Here is a 15276-nt window from a genome sequence, read left to right as displayed (position 1 = left end):
GAATATAGTTCTCCTATAGTTTTAGTAGCAAAAAACCAACGGGTTTAAGACTTTGTGTGGATTATCGTCGTTTAAATGGCATTACTGTTCGAGATAATTTTCCTTTGCCCTTTATTGATGACCAGCTCATTTAAGAAATAAGAAATATTTTACTCGTCTTGATCTTAAAGATGCGTTTCACCATATGTCAAGATTCAATTAAGTACACCTCTTTTGTTACACATTTAAGCCAATATGAATATCTTAAAGCACCTTTCGGATTAAAAAATAGTCCAGCCAGTTTTAGTCAGTATATTAACCATATTTGTAAAGATCTTATTGAGCAAGATAAAATTAGTATTTATATTGACGATATATTAATCGCGACAGATACCATCAAAGAAAATGTATTAATTTTAGATGAAGTATTTCACCTTCTAGTCATAAATAAGTTAGAGTTAAAATTAAATAAATGTTCATTTTTCATTTCAAGACAGAAATACAGTTTTTAGGTTATAGAATTAATAAAAATGGTATTACTCCGTGTAATGAGAACATAAAGGCAGTTAGTAATTTTCCCATTCCTAGAAATTTCAAGGACGTTCCAAGCTTTCTTGGACTAACATCTTATTTTAGACGATTTATTAAAGACTTTGCTCTTATAGCTAAACCGCTTTATGGCTTTTTAAAAAAGAACGTAGAATTTAATTTCGGGAATACAGAATTACGCTCATTTGAATCTTTAAAATCTTTGTTAATTGAAAAACCAATTTTATCTATTTATGATCCTCATGCTGAAAATCAATTACATTGTGATGCATCTTCTCACGGTTACGTTAGTAACTAAGGTAGTGTACTAATGCAAAAACAATCTGACGGAAAGTTTCATCCTGTTTTTTATTTTTCGAAGAGAACAACACCTACAGAAAGTAAATCTCATAGTTTTGAACTTGATCTAATGGCTATAGTTTATTCTTTAAAACGTTTTCGAATCTATTTGCAAGGTATCGAATTTAAAATCATTACCGATTTTAATAGTTTAAAGTTAGCGATACAGAAAAAAGAAATTAACCCTAGAATTTTAAGATGGAGTCTAGAATTACAAAATTATTCTTATCATTTGGAACACCGATGAAGTCAGTGAGTGCAACATGTTTAAGTAGACATTCGGTTTTAATTATTATTTATTTATTTACGTATCGTATATAGGAAATTTCAAAATAGAGTATTATTTTATGTACCAAAATCTATGGAAAAAGTTATTATTCAAACGTATCATGATCACTTAGGTCATGTAGGTGAAAATAAAACTCGAGTATTGATTCTAAGAACATATTGGTTTCCACTATTAAACGAACGAATTAAAACATATATTTCTAATCCTTTGAAGTGTATATCTCATTCTCCGGTTATGGGTAAAGTGAAGGGTTTTTGCATTCTATACCAAAGGGTAAATTGCCGTTTCAGACTATGCATATCGATCATTTTGGACCTTTGGAAAAAAATCGTTTTAAACATAAGCATATATTAGTGGTAATAGACTCTTTTACGAAATTTACTAAATTATATTCGTGTCCTTCTACTGAGACTAAGTATGTAGTAAAACATTTACAGTCGTATTTTGGAAGTTATAGTAAATCTATAAACATTATGTCAGATCCCGGTACTTCTTTTACGTCACATGATTTTAGAAATTTTATGCAAGAAAATAATATTCGACATATTTTAATAGCTAGTGGTGTGCCAAGAGGTAATGGTCATGTAGAAATAATTAACAAATTAATTTTTTTTTTTGCGTTGAGGAGGGAAGAAAACTTGCATAAGACACCCAAAGTAGTGCCGGATTCCTACCGGCTAAAAAAACCCTCCTCCAACTACCACTTTACACTGGAATCCGCTCTCGCATTGCTTCAGTGCAAAGGGTGTCTAGATTTATCTTATCATGCAGTTGTGTGAATCTACAGATCATTGGGACGAAGTAATTGAGCAAGTAGAGTTTTCGATAAATAATACTGTAAATAGGTCGACAGGGTTTACATCAAGTACACTTTTATTTGGAATTAATCAGAAAGGTCAGGTTGATGATAATGTAAGAATTTATTTAGAAGAGAATCAAGATTGTGAACGCGATTTAGTAGCTATCAGAGATCAAGCGTCCGTAAATATTTGTAAATCTCAAGAAAATAATAAAACAAATTATGATAAAAAGCATAAACGTTCTCGCAAATATAAAGTTGGAGATTATGTGATGGTTTTTAGTAATGAAGTAACTCCCGGAACTAATAAGAAATGAATACCTAAATACCGAGGGCCTTATGTCATAAAAACTGTTCTAGAAAATGATAGATATGTAGTAAAAGATATTGAAGAATTTCAGTTAACTCAAATGTCTTATGAAACTGTAATAGCGTCTTCACGTATGAAACTATGGCTAGAAAATTTGTAGACTTTTGTACTTTTAGTTAATTTTAATGTCAGTTAATGAATATTTTGGTTGTACTTTTATTTATACGACATTGTATTCTATTTTAGGTTAGAATTAGGTTTTGTAAGCCATATTTAAAATTGTTTTGAGATTTGCTGTTTTGTCAACTTTAGAATTTTATGAACAAACTTAAGTAATTTTTGATCTTAAAATTTGAGATGTTATGTATGATGATATTTTATATATTTCACATTTAGTTTATTTACAGGAAATATTGTGATTGAGGGCAATCACATGTCAGGAATGGCTGAGTTGTAGTAACATAATTTGAATTATCCGCCAACCTTTAAATTGCGCGCCGATATGCCGCGTGGTTGCCTTCAAACAAGGATGATGATCATATATGTTATATCCATATTTAACCTTCAAATGACCTTATTTACTCTTTATACTTATTTATTGTTATTCATTGATTATTCCAAAGTTAAACGTATAAGTTCGTTCTAATATAACTCATAAACAATCATATTATGTTTCTTGAGAATCTTTCCAACTACGATGTTCCCATGGTCTCTTCAGTAAACAAGTCGCAGTTCCATGATGGGAAGCGAAGACTCAGCAACTTTAAGAATATTTAAGCCGATCTCTTTCCCAGGAGGAACAACTCGAACGCACAACGCACAACTCGAATAAACTCTCGAACGCAACTCGTATCCGTGTCGTATCGAAGTTCATATAATAATTTTGTATCTATAAAAATTAATAAAGTGTTTTTAAGTATTTTAATGTTTTTTTAAAAAATAATAAAAGTGAAAGATAAAATCTAACAATTGGCGCAGTCGGTAGGATATTCACAAAACGTCGGTAGAACACGAGTATTCTAACTACCAATGGTGGATTCCAATCCTTCAAGCGAAAGAACTTACGAAAAATCAAGAAAGAAAATTAAGAAAAATCAAGAAAGAAAATTAAGAAAAATCAAGAAAGAAAAATCAAGAAAGAAGACAAAAATACATCTGGCGTCCTCACTCATAGGCAGATCTACGGATTAGGAACACCTAGTGAAACCCCTGGTAGAAAACTCCTTTGAGAACAAGACAAAAGCATGGTTTTTGGAAAACTAGTGTAAGTACACAACGAATCATTACGTTTTATTTTAAAGTTTTTTTTTTGAAAAAAAGAATTACCTATTTTGAAAAAGAATTATTTAAACATTTATAAACGATAAATAAAAAATAAAATATTTTTTTTAGTTATTACTATTTACTAAAAATAAAAAATAAAAATGTCTGAATCAGAAATGAATAATGAACCAGAGATAGAACCATATAAACTATCTGAAATATTTTCAATAATACCAGAGTTTGACGGAGATCAAATCTTTTTACAAACATTTCTAAATGCATGTGATTGTGCTTTTGGCATGTCAACCGGTAACCAAAAACTCTTATTAGTTATTCACATTAAAAATAAACTAAGAGGTAGAGCAGCCCAATTAATAAATTCTAGAAATCCATCTTCGTATTTTGAAATTAAACAACTTTTAAATTCTCATTTTGGTGATACTAGAGATTTATCATCATTAATTCAAGACCTACAAAGAGTTAAACAACTACCAAATAAATCGCCTTTAATATTTTTAAACAGAGTGCAAGTTCTTAATGCAAAAATGCATGCAAATATTCAAAAATCCAGTTTAACAAATAATGGAAAACAAGCACAAATTTGTTTAATCGAATCTATGGCATTAAATACATTATTAACAGGATTAGACCCACGTATAGGACATATTGTTCGTGCTAGTAATCCAAAAGACATTATAGAAGCTCAAATTCGTATTCGAAGAGAGTTACAACTTTCTTATTTTGAAAATCAGAAACAAAATAAATTGAATACAGTTAGATTTCCACAAAATCAACCTACTAAAAGACCAAATTTGTCACCACCAAAGTGTACATCTTGTGGACGTTTAGGACATTTATCCAGAGACGATTTATGTCGTGCAAGACGAATGAATAATAATAATTATACTCATTTTAACCCACAAAATACCAACAATTTTCAAAGACAACCTCAACATTTTACACAAAGTCAGAATGTTAATCAAAGACCATATTTTCAAAAAAATAATTCAAACAATCAACAACGCCCTTCAGTAATTCAAAGAAATCCTAATTTTAATGATAATAATCACCAGAGTACATTTTACAAATCAAGATTATTCAACTTATAATTATTCAAATGAATATTCAAACAATTATTCTGATAATTGCTCAAATAATTATTCTGAAAATTATTCTGATAATTTTTCAAATGATTACTTTTATGATAATTCTCCAAATTCTCAAGATTATTCAAATTATTACTCTGAGCAAGAATATGATGACTATCAAAACTACGATAATGCTCAACAGCAAAATTTTCATTTGCGTTCCGACCAAAACTATCCCCCGGATACACAGAAAACGGACACAAACGAAATTCAAACGAAAAATTCAAACTTTGATATATTAAAAACTTTGTAATATTAAATATTATATATATATTAAAACTATATAAAAAAACGAAAAATTCAAACTTTGATAATATTGATGCAATTTTATCTAAACAAGACAAAGAAAAAGTTTATATTCCAAATGCGTTAGTTCATGTTAATGAACATGGAGAATTTTTGACATCAATAATTAATTGTAATGCTATTCCAAAATCAATTAATTTTTCCGATATTCAAATTGAACCTTACATTTCACAAACAATTTTAAATTATCAAACAAATAATAATTATCAAACAAATAATTATTTTCCAAATTCAAATCAAACTGATAGAATTCAAACAATAAAATCACAACTTAGGACTGATCATTTAAATGATGAAGAAAAAGAACTTATAACTAATTTATGTCTCGAATTTCAAGATATTTTCTATTTAGAAAATGATGTCTTAACTTTTACAAATGAAATTAAACACTCAATTGATACAAACAATGCTAAACCAATATACACTAAATCTTACAGATACCCACAAATACACAAAGAAGAAGTTAGAACACAAATCAATAACATGTTAAAGCAACGTATTATTCGTCCTTCAATTTCTCCTTGGTCCTCTCCAGTTTGGATTGTTCAAAAAAAATTAGATGCTTCTAAAAACAGAAATGGCGTATTGTTATTGATTATAGGAAGTTAAATGAACTTACAATCGATGATAAGTACCCCTTACCTAATATTTCCGATATTTTAGATCAGTTAGGTAAATGTGAATATTTCTCAACACTTGACCTTGCCTCAGGATTTCATCAAATTGAAATCAATCCTTCAGATATTTCCAAAACGGCTTTTTCTGTAGAAAATGGTCATTACGAGTTTGCCAGAATGCCATTCGGACTTAAAAATGCCCCTTCGACTTTTCAACGAGTCATGGACAATATTTTATTAGGAATTCAAAATGAAAGATGTTTAGTTTACATGGATGATATAATAATTTATTCTCCAACTATTCATGAACACATTTCCAGACTTAAAGAAGTTTTTCAAAGATTCTTCTTCTGCTGCTATCCATTAATGGATGTTTGCGATCAGTTCTGACCATCTTTCTCTCTCTCCGGTGGCGTGAATTAATTCTCCTGTAGTTCTTATTCCCGTCCAATGTTTAACATTTCGGAGCCACGACATCCTCTTCCTGCCCAATCCCCTTCTTCCTTCTATCTTTCCTTCTATTATTAGTTGGAGTAAATGGTATCTCTCATTGCGCATAACATGTCCCAGGTACGCTGTTTTTCTGCGTTTTATTGTGCTTAGCAGTTCACGCTCTCTCCCCATCCTCCTCAGGATTTCCTCGTTGGTCTCTCTTGCTGTCCATGGGATTTTCAAGATTCTTCTGTAGACCCACATCTCGAACGCTTCCAGCCTGTTCATGTTTCTGACTTTCAATGTCCAGCCTTCCATGCCATATAGTAACACGGACCATACGTAACATTTTGTAAATCTTACTCTAAGGTCAAGGTCACTTGAACTTTCAAAGATTACAAAAGGCAAATCTTAAAATACAACCAGATAAATGTGAATTTCTTAAAAAAGAAGTTGCATACTTAGGACATTTAATAACTCCAGAAGGTGTTAAACCCAATCCAGAAAAAGTTTCATGTATTCAAAATTTTCCACAACCCAAAAATCCGAAAGAAATAAAATCTTTTTTAGGCTTAGCTGGATATTACCGTCGATTTATCTCAAATTTTGCAAAATTATCAAAGCCTTTAACAAGACTTTTGTAAAAAGATGTTCCATTTATTTTTAATCAGGATTGTTTAGATTCTTTTGAAGAATTAAAGAATTCTTTGACTTCAAATCCTATTCTGATATATCCAAATTTTGAAGAACCTTTCCTATTAACAACAGATGCTAGTGCTTTTGCTATAGGAGCCGTTCTTTCACAAGGACACATAGGAAAAGATTTACCTATTGCTTTTGCTTCTAGAACCCTTTGCGGCGCTGAAACAAAATATTCCACTATAGAGCGTGAACTTTTGGCAATCGTATGGGCAGTTAAACATTTTCGTCCATATCTTTTTGGTCGTAAATTTACTTTAATAACAGATCATCGCCCTTTAACATGGTTATTTTCTATTAAAGACCCTGGCAGCAGATTAGCTCGTTGGCGTTTAAAACTCGAAAAATATGATTACAAAATTATTCATAAATCTGGAAAAGCAAATAAAAATGCAGATGCTTTATCTAGAATTAAAATTAATCATTTCCAAAAAAATGCGCACAATTTATTTCAAAACAAATTTTCCTATTTTTGCCTCAAACGAAAATACACCTGATAGTGAACATGAAAATGAAAATGAAGAAATTGAAAATGAAGATTCTGATAATGATATTGATATCGATGATAGAATTAAAAATGAATATAATAAATTTGTCACTTTATATGACTCTCAATCATTGATTGATTATTCAAAAATAAATATTACCAACAATCAATTATTAGATAAACAACATAAAAATATAATTACATTCTTTTGGCAAAATAAAATACAAGAATTTCATCATAAAATAATTGACGACATATTAGAAGAAAATCCAGACTTTCATTTAAAAAGAATAAATATTTTTAATAGTAAAACTGTTAAAAACAGGAAATACTATATAATCCCTCTCGATTTTGATCCAACTACAGTAGTTTCTCTTTTTATTTTATATTTTATATAAAGAACAAAATGAATTTAATTTAGCAGAAACCTACTACGTTGAAAATCAAATAGAACTTCCAATATTAGAAATATTTTCTTATATTTTCGCAGATAAAGAAATTAAATTAACAATTTGTCAAAATATTGTTAGAACTCCAGTAGATGATGAAAAACCTCAAATACTAGATCATTATCATAATGGCAAGAGTAATTTTCACCGAGGAATTAATGAAACTATTCGTCGTATTAAACAAAAATATAATTGGCAAGGATTATCTAAAGATGTTGAAAACTTTATTAAAAAATGTGAAACTTGTCAAAAAGTTAAAATATCTCGGAAAAATTTAAGCAGACCCTTAGTAATTACTGAAACACCTAAAACTCCTTTTGAACGTATTAACATTGACATATTCGAATATCCCACTAGAAATTATGCCTTAACTATTAATGATGAACTTACAAAATTTACACAAGCTTATCCTATAAGTGATAAACAAGCTAGAACAATAGTAAATACTTTACTAGTTTTCTTCCAACATTATGGTACTCCCTTAAGAATTCACTGTGATCAAGGCCGTGAATTTAATAACACACTTATTAAAGATCTTTGTGAATTATATGACATTAAATTAACATTTTCAAGTGTAGGACATCCTCAATCTAATGGCTCATTAGAAAGATTTCATGCCACTCTAAGTGAAATGATTAGAGCTCATTTAACAGAGAATCCTCAAGAACATCCTTTTAATATTTTACCTTATACAGTTATATGTTATAATAATACTCAAAGTAAAACTCATGGATTTACTCCATATGAATTAATCTTCGGACATACATCTTCAAGACCACCTGAAACTTTATATAATGAAGAGAAATTAATATCTAAATATATTAGAGACTTAAATAATAGAATGCGGTTTTATTATCGAACAGCTAGAGAAAAAACTATATTAAATAAAGAGAAAGCAAAAATTCGCTTTGACAGAAATGTACCTGAAAGGTTACAAGAATTTAACATTGGAGATAAAGTCTATGTTAAAGAATCACAAATTACGAGTAAAAATCAAAATATCTTTAACGGACCTTTTGAAATTCAAGAAATTTTTCAAAATTCTGCTATTGTATTAAACCCTGAAACTCAACAAACATCTAAAATCAATTTTGATAGATTAAAACCATATCACGAATAATTTCTTTTCAGATTTATTGGATTACTACTATCCATAGTATACTCCCAGTATGTTATTACACCAATCAACAATACAGTCGGAGTGTACCTACATGAAGACGGACAAATAAAAGTATCCAATGATAAATGGACACTATTAGTTTATAAAGATTTAGAATTAATTAAAAATACTATTTTAAATAATGATAAAATATTAGATAATATTTTAAACACTTTAGAAGAAGATGCACCACGAATGATAGCTTTTAAATCAGAAGTTAAAACGCATATAAGTCTTTTATTACAAATATCAAGATCAATTAATACAAAATATAATGAAATAATACGCGATACGAATAAGTATATTTATAGAGAAAAGCGTGGTATATTTAATGGCATTGGGACAGTATGGAAATCAATAACCGGTAATTTAGATGCTTCTGATGGTGAATATTATAATGATTGTATAAATAAAATAACTAAAGATGAATATCAAATAGAAAACTTATTAAAAAATCAAATATCTGTAACGACATCTGTAATTAAAAGTTTTAATTCTACAATTCAAAAATTACAAATCGATGAAGAGACTTTTAATAATGATATAAAAGAAATAAGAAAATCAATAATGGACATTTCAGATCAATTAAATTATTTCCAATCACAAATTGATATTTTAAATATTTGTGAATCTCTTATGGAAAGCTATACCTTTTTAGAAAATCAAATTGATGATATTATAATTCAATAACTTTTGCAAGATTAAAAATATTGCATAGTTCTATAATTACTCCAAATGACTTGGTTGACTCGCTAAAGCATATATCTCAATCATTAAAGAGAAATAATCTTCCATTACCAATTTCTGCCACATCGATACCTCAGTATCTAGATATTATTGAATTGAAAGCTTATCAGTTAGATTCTAAAGTAGTATTTGTTCTAAATATACCTTTAGTTGAACCTGAAGAGTATACTTTATATCGAATTTATCCAATTCCTTTGTTAGATCATCGTACTGCTTTACATCATATCTTAAGTACAACTTATAAATATATTGCGCGTAGCGATGATACATTGTTGTACATAATAATTGAAGATCCAGAAGCTTGCAAATCAACAGGCAGAAAAACAAGAATTTGTTCCAACATATTTCCATATCCAATCGATAGTGATGCTATATGTGAAGCTCAACTATTGAAGCAACAAGATCACCTGCCAAGAACCTGTCAATCTTCTTTGATCATGGCAAAAGAATATAACATAAACAAATTAAATTTAAACTTTTGGTTAATAATTATCTCAGATCCTTTACCATTAACAATTAAATGTGGAAATAGAGACATTATTACAAAAATCTTAAATAATAATACTCTTTTAAAGTTACAAAGTGAATGTATGGCTTTTGTTGGCAGTACAAGAATTCAAGGTCAAAAAAGACATTAATGTTTATGATAATGTAACATACAATACTTTTCCAATTCAAATACCATATAGGTGTTGCAGTAATATTCCTGAGAAGATCAAGATTCCAAATCTGAAACCACTGAAATTGAGCAAACTGAATCTAGAAGATTTGAGTGTTGCAAATCACAAGTTAAATGAATATTCCGAACAATTGAACAATTTGATCAATGAACCTTTTGTGAAGAAACACCATGGTTGGTTTACAATTTTAACCATAATTGTAATTGTCACCTTGGTCCTGATTTACATCTTCTGCAAATGCAAATCCCGTAGAAGATCACGAATTGGAATTCACATGATGACTACTGATGACATTCACATTCATTGAATTCGAATTCTCATGATGACTACCCACCATCACCTCCAAGAAATCAAGTTGAATCCACTTTCTCCAAATGGAAGAAAATACTGCCTCGTAGAAGACCCAGTATCCATTTAGAAGAACCTATTGAAGAAGAATCTTTTGAACTTAATCCTAACAAGAATACAGTCTAAAAGTTATCTCCACGCGTTAACTTTTATCTAAAAGGGGGAGTTGTTATATCCATATTTAACCTTCAAATGACCTTATTTACTCTTTATACTTATTTATTGTTATTCATTGTTTATTCCAAAGTTAAACGTATAAGTTCGTTCTAATATAACTCATAAACAATCATATTATGTTTCTTGAGAATCTTTCCAACTACGATGTTCCCATGGTCTCTTCAGTAAACAAGTCGCAGTTCCATGATGGGAAGCGAAGACTCAGCAACTTTAAGAATAGTTAAGCCGATCTCTTTCCCAGGAGGAACAACTCGAACGCACAACGCACAACTCGAATAAACTCTCGAACGCAACTCGTATCCGTGTCGTATCGAAGTTCATATAATAATTTTGTATCTTTATAAAAATTAATAAAGTGTTTTTAAGTATTTTAATGTTTTTTTAAAAAATAATAAAAGTGAAAGATAAAATCTAACATATATGAATTAGTATTTAGTTAATCTGTGGTTCCATCTGAGTTAGATCTGTGGTAGACCGTAAGATATGTCGTTCGTTCGTTCGTCAGGAGTGGATTGAAAAAGTTTTATGTTAGACCATTTTAGTTTATGTATTTTGGGAAAAATAGAAACAAAGAAGTATTAGTATCGTTTTATTAGTAAAATATATGATTGATCGCCGGCCCCTGCATAAATAAGTTTAGGGGAGTGGGTGGAGCATTCGGCCAGAAGGAGGCTTCGGCCGAATTCAAATACTCTCTCTACGTGAAATTCTAGGGTTTCCCGTCACGTCGGGACCAGCCGGCTGTTAGCCACTGCCATTAATGTAATTTCTACGTAAAAATATGGTTGTGAGTGCGTAAAAATTGTTAAGTGTTTTTTGATGGTATATCGGTAAGTAGATATTTCGCCATTTTCAATTAGCTGATTCAAATCCCACCTTCATGAATTATTGTCTTTGGGTATTTGTGATAGTATACCTTATGTAAGACTTACAATGAAACAGAAAGCTAACCTCAAAATAAACCAGTTTCTAAACTAAATATTAATTTCGTGAAATTTGCACAGTGGGCAATTACTACTCACTAGCTATTCGGCCCAGCGTCCAGGGGAGGTTTCGGCTGGCCGAAGTCTCCTCGTTGGAAGCTTTCGGCCAATTATCTGCTCACTTCTGAATGATAATTTTCTTCCCTTTTGTTTTAGAAGGTAAACATGCCAAGAGTATATAAAAGGAAAACTGCCCGGGAGGTGGATGAGAGACGCATGAGGAATGCAATTTGTGGATATCTAAAAGGCGAGCTGGGCCTCAATGCCTCCGCAGAGAGGTTCAATGTGAAGAGAACAACTCTTCAATCAAGAGTGAAATGCCTGCTAGAAAAGGAGAAAGAAGAAATAATCAAAACATGGAGGACTCTGGCAATGAAAGTGACGATCAATCACGCCTTTCCAAATGTGGAAATTAATTCAAAACATCGCAAATATTCTCTGTTGAAGAGGAATGGGAGCTTGCCAAATACCTCAAGCAATGCTTAAATCTAAACTATGGTCGAACTTATCACCATATTGAACAACTGGCATATGAGTATGCAAAGGGCATACCCGGACATCTGGTCCCAGATAAATGGGAAGAAAGGAATTGTGCTGGTAAGCCTATGTGAAATAATAAATTTGCCTGCCTTAATTTGTTTTTTATATTCCAGGAGTCGAATGGAGAAAAGGATTCATGAGACGGAATGCTAACCTATCACTTAGAAAACCAGAGAGCACGAGTTTGATGAGGGGCACTGGCTTTAACAAGCCTAAGGTCATGGAGTTTTTTGATAATTACGAAAAGTACTGAAAAAATATTGCTTTAAACCAGAACACATTTATAACCTAGACGAAACTGGTCTGTCGACTGTCCTGAAGCCAGTCAAACTTGTGAGCACAAAAGGGAAAAAACAGGTCGGCCAAGTTCCTAGTGCAGAAAGGGGAGAAACGGTTATTTTTGTCGGAATTATTAATGCCATTGGTGGATCAATACGGCCTGTCTTTATATTTCCAAGACTTCGGAATATTGAAGAGTATTTGACCGATGGGCCAATTGCCAGCATTGCCTTGGTGAACATATCTGGTTGGATGACTTCCGAACTATTCATAGAGTTGCTTCGGCATATTGTGCAAAAAACAAAATGCTCGAGAACAAGATACTACTTTTGATCGATAATCATGAGAGCCATGTCTCTGTCGAAGCCATTATCTTTTACCGTGATCCCTGATAATGGAATACTACTTTTCTTTCCGCCCCACACTACACACAAACTCCAGCCACTCGATGTTGCAGGACCATTTAAATCTAAGTTAGCGATCGCCCAGAATGACTGGATGATTTCAAATCCAGGACGAACGCTGACGATACAACAAATCGCAATGCATGCAAATATCGCTTATCTACAAACTTTCATTTCATCCAATGTAACTAGTGCCTTCAAGAAGACTTTAGCCTTTCAACAGACTTACCTTCACTGATGAAGACTTTACTCCTACCGTTACCGACAAACCTCTACTGAAAGAAAAAAACGCCGGTGCCGGATGGCACCGAACTCAGACCCCAGGAGAAAACACCAGAGAAACATACCGCTCTGACTGAGTCAACCATGAAACCCCTGCCTTCAACTTCGCAAGTCAATAGTGCTGAGACTGATCCGAGAAAATAGAGAAATTCCGGCTATGATGTTGGGTCCTAATAATGTCAAATTTTTCTTACGTATATTTCCGAAAATAGCCGGAATTCCTGCATTTTTCGACTGCCTTTCAATAAGCACCGAATAGCGCAACCTTGCTCAAATTCAACTAACCTCGTATTTCTCGTAGGCTTTCCGAAATCCCCATGCATTCACTCAAATTTGTGGCACTCTGTATATTCTTATCTCTTAGTGCCCCATTTTTAACTGCGTTTTCATGACTTTCAACGCAATTTGTATTAGAAAACGTCATAAAAACGTATACGCGCACGAATGCGAAGGGTCAAAAATCGGGCCCCTGGACTACAAAATAACAAAGACTGCAAAATACTTGATTATGGGTCAAGATATTTATTAAAACACTTATTCCTGGCTAATACGTTTTCTTTGGCGGAAACATACGTCTAATTCGTTTCAAAACTTTTTATTAGATATAAAAAAACAAGTTTTTATCAAAATTGGTACATAGATATACTAGGTTGCCAAAAAAACTGCCGTCCTATATGCAGGACGTCAGGAACAAGAGCTACTTGTTCTTATGCAATGAAAAAAAAACTACTAATTGAAACAAATAAATCGTGATACAATTATATATATATATATATATATATATATATATATATATATATATATATATATATATATATATATATATATATATATATATATATATATATATATATATATATATATATATATATATATATATATATATATATATATATTACACATTAAATCTAAGAAAATAGCATATATTCATTTTTAGAAATATTAGTAAATTATTTTGAGGTATGATAAGCCACGAAACATCGTACGTGGAGGCCTATGTCACATGTTGTACATCGTGTGGTTGTTTTTTTATGACAAAACCGACATTTGGTTTGACGATCTTGGGGAATTACATAATGATGCATTCCATCGTAGCGTGAGTCAATATTTTCTCTTTGGCTGGGTCGGCCTACAGACACATTACTGTTTATTTTGCCGTTTTCTTGGAGTATTGCACATGCAATTCTTCTACGAAATGCTAGGTGATCTAAATTGGGCCGTTTTTCACCAATCTTGCTTAGATGCCACGCATTTTGTATTGTCATATCAATGCAATGCGCAAACAAACAAAAATACCATTTCTTACCTCTTATGCCAGTCCTATACAAAGAAATATTTTGATCGCTTCTGTCGACTCCTCCCATGTTTTGATTATATAATTTTACCAAGAAGGGCTGCGGTACCAATATAGACTTTTTTTTGTTGTTGGGAATACCGTTTTACCATACGGATTGGATTTATACCAGCAGCGTTAGACGCCAACGACACTACGCTGTTATCATTCCAACTTACAATAGTTATCTTTTTATCAAAATCAAACCTATGATCATGTGTACCTCTTGCCAGCTTTTGCAATTGTGCTTTTGGCTTCAAAGGATTCTTCAAAATGCGGTTAGAACGTATAGTGCCGGTTCCACGTATACCCTTTTCCGATAAATATCAAGCAGTGGAAGATTTGTAAAAAAATTGTCAAAGAAAATGTGAAATTTACTTTCAGGCCAACGACTTTGAAGTCTATCCATATAAGTAAGTACAACTCCTGGACCAACTCCTATATCTTTGTATTTCGATGTAATATGCGTTGATGCTCCTTGATAAGGCTCAAACCAATTTATACAGGGTGGGCCACTGAAAACTTACAATAGCTATAATTTTTAAAACAAAAAAGATATCAAAAAAAAATAAAAAATACCGTTTCTATAATATCGAGGGGGAATACATATGACGTATTTTTTGAACCACCCTGACCTACCCCTTAGGCGGCACCCCTACTCACTTGAAAATCTTAAAT

The sequence above is a fragment of the Sitophilus oryzae genome, unplaced genomic scaffold, assembly GCF_002938485.1.
Source record: "Sitophilus oryzae breed Bouriz unplaced genomic scaffold, Soryzae_2.0 scaffold_551_pilon_pilon, whole genome shotgun sequence".
Taxonomy (NCBI): domain Eukaryota; kingdom Metazoa; phylum Arthropoda; class Insecta; order Coleoptera; family Curculionidae; genus Sitophilus; species Sitophilus oryzae.
The sequence above is the reverse complement of the archived record's forward strand: the minus strand, read 5'-3'. Positions refer to the sequence as shown.